The following is a 16,497-nucleotide window of genomic DNA, read 5'->3' as shown; positions in this document are numbered from 1 at the left end:
ATTAATATTAAAATAACCTATTTTCACTGAAAAACTGTTAGTTCACATTAAGCTAAGATATATTTCTAATAATCTTATGTCATCTACATCTTAAAATATGTAGATTAATAATAAAGAGGCGAAATGTGATATTACACTAAAAATAAATTAACATTCAAATAAGATTTATTACAAAACTATGAACTTATTATTAGTTACTTTTCACAATATATATGCTAGGCAATATCCAAAACTAGGATTAGTTCATGGCAAACGATATTTATTTAGTCCAAATAAATAATTTTTTCAGTGTATCTAACAAAGGGCAACAACATCCACATAACGATTTTACAACAATAAGACATGTAATAATAATGATTTAATTGTTTATAGAAAAAATTTGTTTAATTTCTTTTAAGAATACTCTTTGGGGTGAAAACAGGTCAATGGAGTTGCATGATGAAACTTGATTAATTAATTTACATAACTGCAAGAGGAGAACATGATGTCTTGTGTAACGGGATATGCAGAAATTGATTTCGACAGGTATCTCTGGAAGGAACATTGCTGGCCAAAACAAGAAAAACACATTTTTTAACGATTTTTATTTATTAAAAAGTATATTCAAAACACATAAATTAAGACTAATTTACACGTAGGTGCGTATACCTTTGGCTGAAAACAATTATTAAAATTAATAAAACTAATTTAGTTTTTTATGTCAAAATTTTCAAAGTAAGCTGGAAGCAGATGCACTTTACACAAATAAATAGTATTATTTTTGCGAAATCGACACTTTGTTCTTGCACTATTAACCTCTCTATAATATAATATGTCCGATATTGTCAAATTTGACTTCACCTGGTAGAGCGGATTGAGAGGGTCTTCCATGGGTTTAGTTGAATACTGCGGTATTTGAAGCAACATCGCTGTTTTCTGTATCTAAAGAGAGTGTTAAATCCGAAAGAAATTTTAGCTGAGATTTCGTTGTATGCACAGTGTAAAGTGCATTTGCATCCAGCTTACTTTGAACACTGTTCACATAAAAAACTAAAAACGTCATCTTCCAAATCATCATCACTATCTATACTTGGTTGTATTTCATACGTTCCTGCATTAGCCGTCTGCAATAATATTTTCATCAAAGTTTTCCTCATCTGTAATTTCATCTGTTTCTGGCGGCACATAAAAAACATCAACCAATTCAGCATTTTTACAATCTGAATCCTCTTCTATCGAAGCAAGTAACTCTTTAGTGGTTAGTGCCCTTTTCATTTTCTATTTTAACAAATGACTACAATAATATAAACAAAATTATACCTCTATAGCTTCTATACAACTCAAAAATCTCTTACCTCATACTGGCACTAGATGTACCTATCCAAAAAAATAACTATTATGCATTACAAAAAACTTTAGTTCAAACAATATTTTATACAAAACTACACTTTTTTACACAAAGGAAAACCAAGAAGTACACTCTGCTAATAATGAACTGAAATATGTTCTGACAAGTTCTGTATTTTATATGCCAAGATTTGTCCAGACTTGCATAGGAGTGAATAAATATATCAATCGTTATCGGCCAAAGGTGCGCATACGCATCCATTACATATACGTATCATTATGACCATCGTTCGTTTTGAAAACATATGTAAAAAAAACTACATGAGTATCAAAATAGATCTTTTATTTACGCCTGGCTGAAAAAAAAATAGTCTGCTCATTTTTACTAACTTAGAACAATATTTGTTTGAAAATGTGTTCTAAAGTTTTAAACATCGTATTTTCTTTAAAAAAATAATATTAAAACAATATTATTTTTAATTAAATAAAAATACCAGTACACTCTCTGGACTGTTGACATAAGATTCTGTAGGTAGGAAAGCATAGAATTTTACGGATGATCTCAAAAAAAATTAAAATAAAAGGTTGCGTTTACTGGCCGCTAATGGGTTAATAAGTATACGGGAGAGCAAATTTTGTGCATTAATGAGACAGTTTAAAATTTTGTAACCAAATAGCAGAATAGAAATAATACGACGGTGATGAAGTGTATTTATATTAAATTCTCGGCAAAGTTGATTAGTTCTTAGTCATATAGTCAGAAGATCTTCTTATAAAATATAGATATCTCAAAAATTTCTTTTGTATTTTTTCAACCCGCTCTGTATATTTTTTTGGCTGCGCGTGCCATAACAATGACCCATATTCAAGTTTTGGCCTAACAAGTGTGCAATACAAAGTAATAAGGGTTCGTATATTCTTCAGATTACGCGATTCTCTAACAACAAAACCAAGAGCTTTATAAGCATCAGATATAAAATTGTCAAAGTTAAGTTTATATGACTATGTACTATCTATCGTAACGCCCAGATCTTTAACATTATGAACCTTAACTAAAAGAGTATTATCCATCTTATATGCGTAAGTAATAACATCCTTTTTGCGAGTAAAGGAAATATTGCAGCACTTTTTAATATTGAAATGAAGCTTATTTTCTTTACTCCAACGCAATACAGAATCTGGTAAATCATTAATAAATACAAGAACAAGAGTGGGCCCAAGTTAGAACCCTGCGGAACACCTGAATTTGCTACATAAACTTTTGAAAACATTCCGTGATATTTGACTTTAAATGTGCGGTTTTGCAAATAGGAAACAATTAATTTAATTATGCTGCCATTCACCCCGTACATATCCAATTTTTTTTAAAAGCACATCATGGTCTACCCTGTCAATTGCTTTTTGAAAATCTGTAAAAATCGCATCCACCTGACATCCGTTCTCAAATGCACTGAGTATATAGTCGGTAAATCCGTAACTTGGACAAATTCTTCATAAACTTCGGCAGATGTTATGCATTGCGAAAATGATGGCAACAGTGCTACAAGGGTTGTTATTAACGGAAAGGAAGTTAAATGTGATAAACCAAAATACGAAATGTCTATTACCTACTATAAATGTTTGTTAATGTTAATAAGTAAATTAATTAAATTTGATTTATTATAGGTTTATTATTTTTTCATTATTCTACTAATGAAATAAAGTTACTTTATTCCACTGTTCATATGTGTGGATAAAAGTCCGATTATAAGGTGACTGTGGATGAACAATTTTTCGAATCCCAGCCAAGTGGCTATAATAAATTACCTAGCCCTCTACTTGCAACAATGTAACCTTCAACCTTCAAACTCCGATATTTCAAGAACCATTGGGAATTCGGTAAAAGTGAATAGAACTATTTTTTGTTTAAAATTAGTCATATAATCATATAGAAGTATCTCGAATACCCTGTATTTATGTCATTTTTCATTTTGTATCGCTTGGATTCGTTCCTAAACCAGGAGCTGTCGTGGGAGAGGAGATGACATATTATAATTCTGTGGTATTGTAAAACAAATTATTCTTCTAGCCTTTTCTATTGTTCTTTCCTTTGGGGAAAATGCCATTAAACGTTATTATCTCGATATCATAGCAATTAAAGCCAGCATCTGATAACAGATGCAAATATAAAGCTAATGCCGTTGTGTACCATCAGAATGCCATCATAATTACAAGAAATTGAGTGTGATAAGCACGCAGGTACCGACGTCCTCACACTTTAAAAAAATGGGGCCTATAATTATTTCGCATCATAAAACTATCTACGGAGGAGATCTAGCATACCCTCGGGCTACCTCACAATGTGCCATAGATAAAACATAATTAATTAATCCAAATGAATATTTCATGTACCCGTTTGTTGCTCTGCGATGGTAATTGTTGTTCTTGGCTTCCTTGTAGGTACCAGTTTTACCCGCTGTTATTAATGATATCAATTAACTAGAAGGTTCGGTTCAAACTATTTTTAAAAAGCTGCGATGACGTTTGTTTTCGCTGCTCCGTAATAGTTCTTCATTGAATTTAAAGACAGGAACATTCGGGGAACAAGGCTAAGCCGGATTCATATTTGTCGAGCAGGCACAATTAAAGAAGTAAAATAAAGAACTGTAGTGCACCTGTTCAGTTCTGTTGTTCTCCATGGACTAAAAGAGTATTTTAGTGCTAAAGTATATTATACGATACTTTTTGATACACCGGAAGTATCAAATTTAGAAACTAAATCCCAAGAGCAGACTTTAGTTATTCAAGGCATTAAATATTCTGTGATAAAGGACCAAAGCGTACTTTTTCATGTCAAACTTGTATCGGACGTTTAAGGTCATAGAGAAAAAAGCTAATTACTAATTAAAAATATGTTTAAAACTGTTTTGGAACTGCTGAAATACATGTACTCGTGGCGAGTACTTACAAAAAATTCTGTAACACTTTTTAACGAGTTTGTAGGTTTCTTATGAAGCCGGACTGTATTCGAAAGTCAGTAAAATAAAAAATATATTGTTATAGTGATTGCTGTGCTATTTTTCGATAGTACATTTAATAGCCGTATTTCCAATTTTCCTATATTATGTACCAAAGGACTAAAGTGCGAAGTTACCCAAAACAATAAACATTATATTGTATAACTAAAGGACTAAATCACATTTCAATTCCCAAAACTTAAAGAATTAAATATAATATTATGTACTAAGGGACTAAAGTGCATTTTAGTGCCGACGACGAAGTTTTAATTACGCAAGGGAGTAATCAGTACTTTCTAACTAAAGTGCATTTTAATTCAACGGATTAAAAATATATTCTGTACTAACAGACATCATATAGATCATGTGGATAAAGTTTTACTTATCTGAGAGATTAAACTGTATATTCTGTAACAAAGGACTAAAATGCATTTTAGTCACTTGTGGGATCAAAACTGTACAAATGGGTTGAAGATCAGTTACATCTCTTAAATAAAGTTTAGTCACCTGAAGAATTAAACATTATATTCTGCATCAGAAGACTAAAGTGCATTTTAATACCAAAAATGAAGTTTTGTCACCCGAGACATTTAACAGTACATTCTGTAGCAAAGAACTAAAGTGTATTTTAGTTTCCGGCGAAGTTATAGTCACTCGAAACTACACTCCATTTAAATCCTAAAGATAATATCTCAGTCAGCCGAACCTCAAATTATATTGTCCATAGCAAAGGACTAAAGTGCATTTTAATTTCTTAGACGAAGCTTTAGTCATCCAAAGGATTGAGTAATATATTCTCTACCAAAAGATGATTGCCCATTTTAATTCTCAGAGCGATGTTTTGGTCTTCAAAAATATGAAACAGTATGTTCTGTACTCGCGCATACATCAAACAGTATAATCTGTAGCAAAGGACTAAACGCATTTTAATTCTCTGAAGGGACTAAAGTGAATCCTGAGGAAGAAAGCTTTTGTCAATCGAGGGATTTAACACTATATTACGTTCCAAAGAACTAAATTGTAGGTATTTAAGTTTCAATAACGTAGTCTTCGCCATCTAAGGTATGCCGCATTATGGGACTAAAGTGTGTTTTCCTTATGAGGGTGATGTTTTTAGTTGCATAAGGTGTAATATAATATATCCTGTATAAGGGACTACAGTCCATTTTAATATAAGAGATGAAGACTTAAGTCATTGAACAATGTACTCGGTAGCAAAGGGCTGAGGTGCATTTAAATTCCCTAGATGACGTTTTAGTTATGTAGTTAGGATTAAATAATATATTCTTTACCAAAGGAGTAAAGTGCTCAGTAATTCTTAGAGCGATGTTTTAGTCGCAGGAGGCACCTATACATAAAACAGTATATTCTGTAGGTATAAGACTAAAGTGAATTTTAATTCGAAGGACGAAGTTCTAAACATCTGAGGAATTAAATGGTATATGCTGTATCAAAAGGCTGGTTATAGTCACCCAACGAATTAAATAATATATTCTGTAGTAAGATACTAAAGTGCAGTATAATCTTAAGGTTGAAGTTTTAGTCATCTGAGGGATTATAGAGTATATTCCGATCTAAGAGACTAAAATGCATTGAAATCTCACTGACCAAGTTTTAGTCACTTAAGGGTTTCAAGAGTAGATGCTATTCTAAGAGACTAAAGTGCATTTTAATTGGGAGGACGAAGTTTTAATCATCCGAGGTATTAAACAGTATAAGAGAGTTAAAGTTCAAGCATTTTAATACCAAAAATAAAGTTTTATCACCTGAAGTATTAAACAGTAAATGGACTAGAGTAAAAATCCCTAAAAAAATTTTAGGAATTAAACCGATACTATAAAGGGTTTTTCTGGTGAGGTTTTAGTCATCCAAGGATTAAAAGGAACTAAAGTGTATTGTCTAATCCTGAGACAACCATTTCAGTTGCAGTAGTCTTAGTTTATTTTCTTAAGGATCAAATTTGCTTTTAGTCAGTTGAGATTTGTAAGTGACGTGAATTTATGGAATAAAACAGCACATATTGTGCATTGATATCCACGTAAAGGTTAAGTAAATTACGCGATACGGCAAAGCATATCTTAAATCGACGATTCTTCCTTAATGAAGGCGATATTTCTGGTACGCGACTTAGTTTAATTATCGCCCTTGCTAATAGCAGTTTAATTAAAAAATACCTTAATTTACTTCCAGGATTCCACGGCTACCACTTATCGAACGATCGCGATTAATCCCCCTGCGCATGTTTTAATTTGTATCAGCCCGTGTCCGATCCGGATTCCGGGCCGTCGATGCCTCTTCCAGTTTTAATTACGGTGACAAATTTATCTAGCATCGACTGTCGTAAATTCCGTCATACGTCTTCGCTGGCAGGCTGATACCCTCATATGGTGTTTCGGTCACACTAATAAACAAATTCAATTAATTAAAACGAAACAAAAGCGCCGACGAGTAGGACTCGACCCGAGTCGGTTTGTCGCTAGGTGAGGCGGTGTGCGACCGGCCGATAGCATCTTGTTGTGGCCGTAAACTAGGGAAAATGAACACGTTTAGGAGTTTATTTTTTTTTATTATTCGAATGGGAAATTGCTTATGCGGCTGTATTTCATCCGAGGATGGATTTAGTATTTAAAAACGTGTATTTTATTAGCGGAGCGCAGTGAAACTTTTTGGTATATTTATGGACAAAATATACTTCTGCAAAAAATTAAGGGAGCAAACAAATTTTTCGAATTTTTAGTGATTTTTCAGAATGCTGTATCTCAGTTAAAAATGATCGTATCAAGGTTTTAAAAAAAGCATTTTAAAGCGCCGAAAGTCTAGATTCCAGATTTCTTAGCTCAAAATTTTTAGGAGCGACAGTCATCGCGAAATTCTAAGAAATAAGACTAAACAAAAATTTTTTTTAATTTTTTGCGTTTTTTTTTCTCGGTCCACGGGCTTGGAAAAATTTTTTACACAAACATCATGATATGGACCTGATAGCCTGTTCATTCAGTTTTAATTTCTTTTTTTAAAATTTTCTCTACGTTAATTTGACCCGGAGATATTCGACTACGAATACAAAAGCATCCTTTTGGCTTTAACCATCGATATCTCAGCAACTAATGATCAGACAGAAAATTGACGGGCAGTTTCGAATTCTCGAATAAACCTCCTACAAGGCTATGTAGCGTTCTTGGAAGAAAAAAATTTTCTTTCATCCTCGACATTAACTTGAAAAAAGTGAAAAAAAAGTGACTTTTTGACTTGTTTTGCTAAGTCGACCGCATCTTTGCTAATATCGATGGAGAGTCTAATGCTTGTACGAATTTTAACACCTCGATGTACCCCCAAAAGCTCCGTAAATGGGCAGATCGATCTATCGAACGGTTTTTCCGGACCACTTAATCAAAATTTCAGAAAAATTTAAAGGAGCAAAATTTACATTTCTCAGCACCTTGTAACGTTCGTAAAAATGAAAAATTTGATTTTTTTTCTATTTTTTCACAATTGGACATTTTTTGCTCATTAAATTTGAAAACAAAAATAATAATTTTTGAAAAAAAAACTTCTTTTAATTTTTGAAAATTTTTTTTTAAATTTACTCTTCTTTATTTTTTAACAACTCAAAATAAAAATATTGAGTCATTTTTGAAGCGATGTACTCTTTCCGTACCGTAATTTCCTTTATTTTGAATTAACGAATATGATTAAAAGTTGATGCCCCCAAGATTGGTGTAATCCTCGATCTGCGAAAAAATAGTGCGTATTATCCTAAACTTTCTTACGAAGTTAACAAGTGTGAAAAAACAAACAGTTTTTTTTAAACTCTTATCTTTGATTCAAAGGAACCAATCAACAGTTTTTCTCAAAACTAACAATATTTTTTGTAATTCTAGTGAAAAAAATTAATCAAAAGTTTTTGTAGACTTAAATTTTTTTAATTTTTGTCATGCCTAGACGGCCATTTATCATTTTTATTTTATTTATCAACTTTTAATCAATTTCGTTAATTCAAAATAAAGGAAATTACGGTACGGTAAGAGTATATCGCTTCAAAAATGACTCAATATTTTTATCTTGAGTTGTTAAAAATAAACAAGAGTAAATTTTCAAAAATTAGTTTTTTTTTTTAAATAATTTTTTTTTAATTCTTCAAGTTCAATGAGCAAAAGATGCCCAATTGTGAAAGAATTGAAAAAAAAATCAAATTTTTCTGAAATTTTGATTAAGCGGTCCGGAAAAACCGTTCGATAGATCGATCTGCCCATTTACGGAGCTTTTGGTGGTACATCGAGGTGTAAAAATTCGTACAAGCATTAGACTCTCCATCGATATTAGCAAAGATGCGGTCGACTTAGCAAAACAAGTCAAAAAGTCACTTTTTTTCACTTTTTTCAAGTTAATGTCGAGGATGAAAGAAAATTTTTTTCTTCCAAGAACGCCTTGTAGGAAATTTATTCGAGATTTCGAAACTGCCCGTCAATTTTCTGTCTGATCATTAGTTGCTGAGATATCGATGGTTAAAGCCAAAACGATGCTTTTGTATTCGTAGTCGAATATCTCCGGGTCAAATTAACGTAGAGAAATTTAAAAAAAAAAGAAATTAAAGCTGAATGAACAGGCTATCAGGTCCATATCATGATTTTTGTGTAAAAAATTTTTCCAAGCCCGTGGACCGAGAAAAAAAACGCAAAAAATTGAAAAAAATTTTGTCTTATTTCTTAGAATTTCGTGATGACTGTCGCTTCTAAAAATTTTGAGCTAAGAAATCTGGAATCTAGACATTCGGCGCTTTAAAATGTTTTTTTTAAAACCTTGATACGATCATTTTTAACTGAGACACAGCATTCTGAAAAATCACTAAAAATTCGAAAAATTTGTTTGCTCCCTTAATTTTTTGCAGAAGTTTAGTTGTTACAAAAGAATTTTCATCCAATCGTAGCAATTTTTTTTTAATATTCGTAAACATCTGTACTTTAAGCAGTAATTTCGGAAATTTCAATATTCTTAAACCCTAAATTTTGACCAGTCATCTTATACCTATTTACGTATTTGAACTCAGAAAAACATAATCTCTCGAATGAAATCTAAGTTTTGATTATTCATCTCAATTCTCACTAAACTGCGTTCTTCGGTCAAAATCGTTCATGACGTATCAATTGAACCTTATAAGGGTGACATTTACTTTTTCGGAGTATTTGTGACACAGATTCCGATGACAAGTTACAATTCCTGGAGATTGTCCTAACGCCTACATGGGGACTATTTACAGTTTCTAGTAAAACGTCTAGGTTAAAATCTTCTGATATTTTTGCTAGTCTTCCTTTAGATAAATCTCTAATGTGGCCATGCTTAGCAAATTTCGATTTAATTTTGGTGACAGTAGATCCGGTAATTGGGGGGTCAATCAGGATGAATTACATTAAATAAATTACACACTTCTTGTTGAGTAGGTACGCACAAAACCAATCATCATAAGTACTTTAATACGTTCTTTCTCCGAAAAATGCATTTTTAAAATGAAACGTAAAAATGGCAAAATGACACTGACAAACTAAACGCCGGTGATAGTTTGGTTTTTATTGTCACAAAATACTGCATCAAAATGGTCTAGGGGTCAAGGAATGAAAAACGATCAATACGAAGAAAATTGTTCTGTTCTTTCTGTTGGCTTTTAAAAAAGTGTTCAAGGTTATTCAAACATTTTATTTAATTACTTGTGTGTATTTCGAAATAATACATTTCAAACGTCATTATTGCGAAAACCGCTGATTTTAGAGATATGGTATGTTATACAAAAAGTGTTCAGAATGTTTCGTACAATAACAGAAAATTGTATAATATATACGATATTCCATAAAAAAAATTAATGATGATTGCGTATGTCCTTATCGAGACCCTCTGTATACAATGTTCTTATGTAAGAAAATCCGCTACTAAAAATACTAATCGACAAAGCGTTTTTCCACAAAGTATTTTTAAACGAATTTGTTCCTTTTATCAAGAACTGTATATTTTCAATACACGAATTGTATTCAAATTGTAGTCAAAACATTAAACACTTCATTTTCAAAAAATTAAAATTTATTAACATTAAAATGACATTTCTAACGATTCAAATAATTGGAAGACTATTTTGAGTCTACAAGGTGTTAACGAAATAAGTACTTGAGAATGTTTAAAACATGTCGAAATATGATGAAAACCTTATTAGAGTTTTTGTCAGTGCCGGCCCCTAAAGAAGATACGGCCCCTTGAATGGGTAACTCAAGAAACAATTTTTATTGCATAACTTTAAAACGCTTTAATATTAAATTACGGAATTTTGCGGTTGTATTACTATTTGTATGCTTAATAATCGGTATATATGCAAATCAAAATGTGCTACAGAGGCGTAAGAAAATGCGGGACCATGGGCCAAATTTTACAATTTTTTTTTGCATGCACAATTTTTTCTAGTTCCTGAACGGAAAATATGAAAATTTATCATATTTTACATAAAAAGGTACTCTCGTTAAATTTTAATAGCGTGTGCCGTTTTCTAGTAAAATCCATTTCAATAATTCATTACGTGCTCAAAAATACCTGCTGCAAATTAAATGTATCAAATTGTGCCCTGAGAAAATTACTATTTGTGACAATTAACAGATAAATTTAAATTTAGGTACTGTAACAAACATAGAAGAAACTAAATTATTCTACTAGTTCAGACACAGAGCAATCCGCACCTATCACCTATCATATTCAAATTTCTCAAATTGGAATTTTGAGTAGGTAATCTAATCAGTAATTGACATATATTCGACACCTCTGTTAAGTGTCACAAATAGTAATTTTTCATGGCACAATTTAATACATTTATTTTGCAGCTGGAATTTTTGAGCACGTAATGAATTATTGAAATGGATTACTACAAAATAGCTCATGCTATTAAAATCCAAATATCCACAAGGTTCTGCATTCGAGAGTGATTTTCAACCATTGTATACAACAGTGAAAATTTTAGTAAATTCGTTCGAGGTGTGGGAAGATAGAACAAAGACGAAGACCGAGTTCCAGAGCGAGGAACACGAAAACACAAGGCAGCTAGAAGATCCGTACAATTAATCAATCCAGTAATTATTTTATACAGGGTTATTAGTGAGTTATACATCGTGTAGCCAGGTCATTAAGGACAAATCGTCCAACCAAAGTACCATGAGGTATTCCCTGTGGTGGATAACAGCCATCAGACTTGAACCATAAATAATTTACATATTTCCTTTGATGTTCTCAAGTCTTTTACTGCGAACTATACAGGGTGTCTCATAATTAGCTGCCAACCCTGAACAGACCGGTTCTATGATCAAAACTAAGTAAAAAAGTTTATATGAACATGGGTCCGGAAATGCTTCCTAAGGGCACAGGGACCCATTGAAGAGGGAGGAATGGAAATCATTTTTTTGCAATATCTTTCAATTGCGTTGTGATAAATGAATGAAATTTGGTATACACAGCTAAATTTTGATGAGCAATTTGATGGACTAATCCATTTATTTCCACAAGGTCCATTGGGGTGGGTACGGGGGGGCCCTTGGTACTTTGCGTGTGTAACTTTTTCATCTTTGACTTTTTAACAAATTGGACAGCAAATTCCGTTTTCCCGAACTGTTTTACGTTAAAAAGGTACTCTTGTTTCAAATCGTTATCTTTAACGGTTTCTGAGAAAATCGCTCTTGAATTAATCCCACTTTGGTCAATTTCATAGTAATTTAAACAAAAAAAAATAATAATAATTTTCCTTTCCTCTCTTTTCCATTTAAAGGATTAATTTTTATTTAATTTAATTTTTTATTATTATTTTTTTATTAAAATTAGATTAAATTTAAACAAAAAAATTTTTTTTGTTTAAATTACTATGAAATTGACCAAAGTGGGATTAATTCAAGAGCGATTTTCTCAGAAACCGTTAAAGATAACGATTTGAAACAAGAGTACCTTTTTAACGTAAAACAGTTCGGGAAAACGGAATTTGCTGTCCAATTTGTTAAAAAGTCAAAGATGAAAAAGTTACACACGCAAAGTACCAAGGGCCCCCCCGTACCCACCCCAATGGACCTTGTGGAAATAAATGGATTAGTCCATCAAATTGCTCATCAAAATTTAGCTGTGTATACCAAATTTCATTCATTTATCACAACGCGATTGAGAGATATTGCAAAAAAATGATTTCCATTCCTCCCTCTTCAATGGGTCCCTGTGCCCTTAGGAAACATTTCCGTGAATTCTATACTAGGGAGGTACATTCCAATTTGGGAAGAACAAATGCATTAAACAATAAGGACACTGCCTTAATTCCTGTAAATTCTTGTGAATTCCTCACAATGAAACCAAGATTTCTATATGCTTCACGTTGAATATTATTAACGTGTTCATTAAAATCTAGTTTAATATCAAATGTTACACCAAGATCCTTAAAAGGGCTACATTTCCTAATAAAGTTATTGCCAACAGAATAATTATATGTAATCGGCCTAATCTTTCTAGTGAAAGTAAATAAATAATAATAAATTCATAGCACACCGGTTACTAACTGTATCTACATCAGATTGAAGCCGTAGACAGTTATTCAGGCCACCCACGGATAAATACAATTTAGTAGTAGTCTGCGTACAGAAGGGCGTTACAATTTAGGTTCTACGTAATGTCATTAATGAAAACCATAAACAATAAAGGACCGAGAACTGACCCTTGTGGGACTCCAAATGTGGCATTAATATACATTGATCGGAAACCACGATACTCCAATGTCATTTTCCTATGAGATAGATAAGATTGAACGAATTGACTAAATAAATGAGTTAATCTCATATTGGAGAGTTTTACACACTCTTGTGCTTTATTATTAATATTCGCATATCTTCAAGAACGTATGCAATCTATTTTAGTCACATATAAATTTAGTCCTTCCAGGACAATGAGTGACTTTTCCTGTCGAGTTTAGTCACACTTTAGTTCCACAACGACGACTATCTAAGTCCCAAGTTCCACCAACATGTGCTAATAAGCATCCCGGCCTTATCCCGCGCAAAATAAAACACCACCGCCCCGCTAAACGCAACCCTAATTGCCGCCGCCCAATTCGCCGAGGCGAGGGGCTAATTCGAGTCGCACAATTAATTAAGCAATGAGGCGACCCCCACCGTCCCCTCGCCGCCGCGAGAGCGGGATGTCGCCCCGCCGTCGCCTAGCAACGGGGTCTCTTAGCAACCCCCGGTGATCGATACGCCGCGGCGGGACCAACATGGTCGCGGATTATCATAAACGCGGCACGCTTTACGGTCCACCCCCGCGCGGCCATTGGCAGGCCTGCCGGCAGTCGGGGGACCTAATTAGAGAGCGGGCAATTAGCGCTCTCCGTGAGACGGGGCCGGATGGGGAGCGTTTCTCTCCTCTAGGTCTACTTCAGGAGGACACGCTCTTCGGGAGATACATTCCACCAGTCGAATTAGACAACGCGAATATAAAATTTGCGTATTTTATTAAAAACTTGTTCCAGTGAGAGCAGATTAGTAATTTTTCGATACTGCAATAAGGTTGTCTCGTATTCTTTGACAACTAATTCGCCTGAAACATTCAACGGTATTATTTTTTTGATAATTTTCTGGAAAAAGTTCCAAAAACATGACTGTACCTACGGGGTGAGTCACATTGTGGCACAGTTGATTTATCGCTAGAATATAATTGATAAACTTCATTCTTCGGGTTGCTTTATATGTATGTAAAAAATTTGTTACTTTGTGTAAGACGAAATTAATGAGATTTTTAATTATATTTAAACTTAAAATATACATATATTCGTTAGAAAACGCTAAACTCAATCATTCTCGAGAAAAATAGATTTTAATTTTTTGCCGAGGTTGTCAGTTATAGAGAGTTGAATATTTGCAGGTATTCTAATCTAATTAAGGAGGTATATCGGGGTCCAAGGGAAGTGAGGAGCGCAGGGGTTGTCTTATGTTTTTCTTATGGGACTAAAGCCCGCTGCCAATTTGAAAAAATTAATTTCTATTGAAATTATTTGCGATAAACATTATCTATATAGCAAAGAAATCTACTCATATGCACATAGCATATAATGTCTAATTAACAACATAAAAATATCATATTTAAGTAGTTTTAAATTATATTTAATGAACGCATAAAGACCTTGTAGATGTGACAACAGCGATAATAACTGACTAGCAGTTGTACACACTGCAAACCTGCAGACCTCGGACATCGGAGATATTGCTCGTCAAATTCGGGTAAAGATGCGTACGCGTTTAAAAATATATTGTGTGTAAACTATGTACAATATAATTATACAGGGTGATTCAGTACTTATCCAAAAAAAAAAATTCTGGATGTACAGGGGACCCTTACAAATACAATTTTGTAAAGAAAAAATCAAAAAGGTCAGTTCGAAATTGATTTAAAAATACACTTCTGAACGGCACTGGTAAAAGGTCCACTGTAAAACCTGACCTCGCACAATGCGACCGGTATGGCGGCGTGATAAAAACGGGCAAAAACTTTCGCAAGAAAGAAGTATGTAAATAGAATTTTATCGCACCTATTTTATATCGGCAAATTCAAATGCTTTTGCCTTTATTAATTATTAATAAAATTAATTTGTGTTTTTAAATAATAAAATCATTTGACATACCCAATGCTGCAACAGCAATTGTTCAAAATTTTATCCACTCACGTGTAAACACATTTGGGTCCGTCTTACTCACTTTCTACGAACTAACACAAATGATGTCTTGTTTCACCATAACACAAACGCTTCACCATAAATTAAAACGATATCCATCAACTCCGAGTACACGCAAACCATTTTTGACACTAACTACCCATTTGACACCAATTACTAAAAACGTATTATAAAAACCACAGATAACAGGTAAATATCGCAACAACGATTGCAAAATCCGAATTTAGTATCCGGAATCGATGAGGCCACGTGGCGAATGATGCTAGAGACTACAGTTGTCCAACTATGTAGTGGTTTAATATGCTATAACTTCAATATTTTTTTTCCCAGAAACTATAAGGATTTTACAAAATTTTTTTTTACAATATTGACTCCATTTCTCATGCCGCATCAATTCCCAAATTTTTTTTGGATAAGTTATGAATCACCCTGTATATAGCAAATATATCGTATTATCCTCGCGAAGATTTGTATCCTTTATTTAAAATCCGTAAATTATGTGAACTGGTAAAACAACGAGAATTATGTTAATTTAGTTCTAAAGAAATGAAATGACACTCGCGCCCATCTCTCGTCCAAGTCGAACAAAATGTTGGATGCAATTTTGAAAGTTTTGTGATAGAAATTACATTATTACTCACTGTTCGTGTTTTTAATCTCTATTTTAGTAATGCTACAAAATTCTGTTTCTGTTTCTAATTAATATAGCTGTACTATGTTCAAAACTTACATTAGTTTTACATCAAAAATAAGATAATACTGTGTACTATCTATGGAAAAGTTTTGTTTCACAATTTCTACATTTTTTTCACTGTTATGGGGAAAAAAGAGCCGCACGGTCCATCTTCGCCATATAAACCTATGTTAAAATGAACAACTTTAAGCAACAATATCTCAAAATCTAGATTAAAAATTTTTTTTAAAAAATATGACGCACTGGGTAATACGCTATATAAATTTTAAGTACATCTGTGCATTTGAGTAAATCCGACATACCTCCTTAAGTTTCTTGTTGTTGTTGAATTAGTTGCGCTATTGACTTTATTACAAGTAGTCAGAGCTTACTGAGGCTTTAGTAAAAACCTGAGGTTTTGTTGTATTAGTTCCCTTTAGTTCTGTCACATATGCACGTGAATGCTTGTTGTTTGAAAGATATCAATACGGTGTCAAAATGTTTTATCTTTACTACAAAGCTTTATTTACATTATCTTCTTTATATTTCGCGATAGAATCTATTGTTGACGCTAAACCAATTAGTAACTGAAGACCCTATAGATATTGTCGTCATATTCACTTGACGTTTCGGACATTCGGACCTTATGTTGGGCGCCATCCTGGGATTCTCGTCACTAAATATATCGTAGACGTTTCGGATATGGTTACTCTAGTGTCCATTTATTGTTTTTTAGGCTTTTCTTTGCCAAGCACTATTATTTGAGGTCTGCTGTAAGTACA

This window comes from Anoplophora glabripennis, unplaced genomic scaffold (genome assembly GCF_000390285.2).
Source record: "Anoplophora glabripennis isolate ALB-LARVAE unplaced genomic scaffold, Agla_2.0 scaffold202, whole genome shotgun sequence".
NCBI lineage: Eukaryota > Metazoa > Arthropoda > Insecta > Coleoptera > Cerambycidae > Anoplophora > Anoplophora glabripennis.
The sequence above is the reverse complement of the archived record's forward strand: the minus strand, read 5'-3'. Positions refer to the sequence as shown.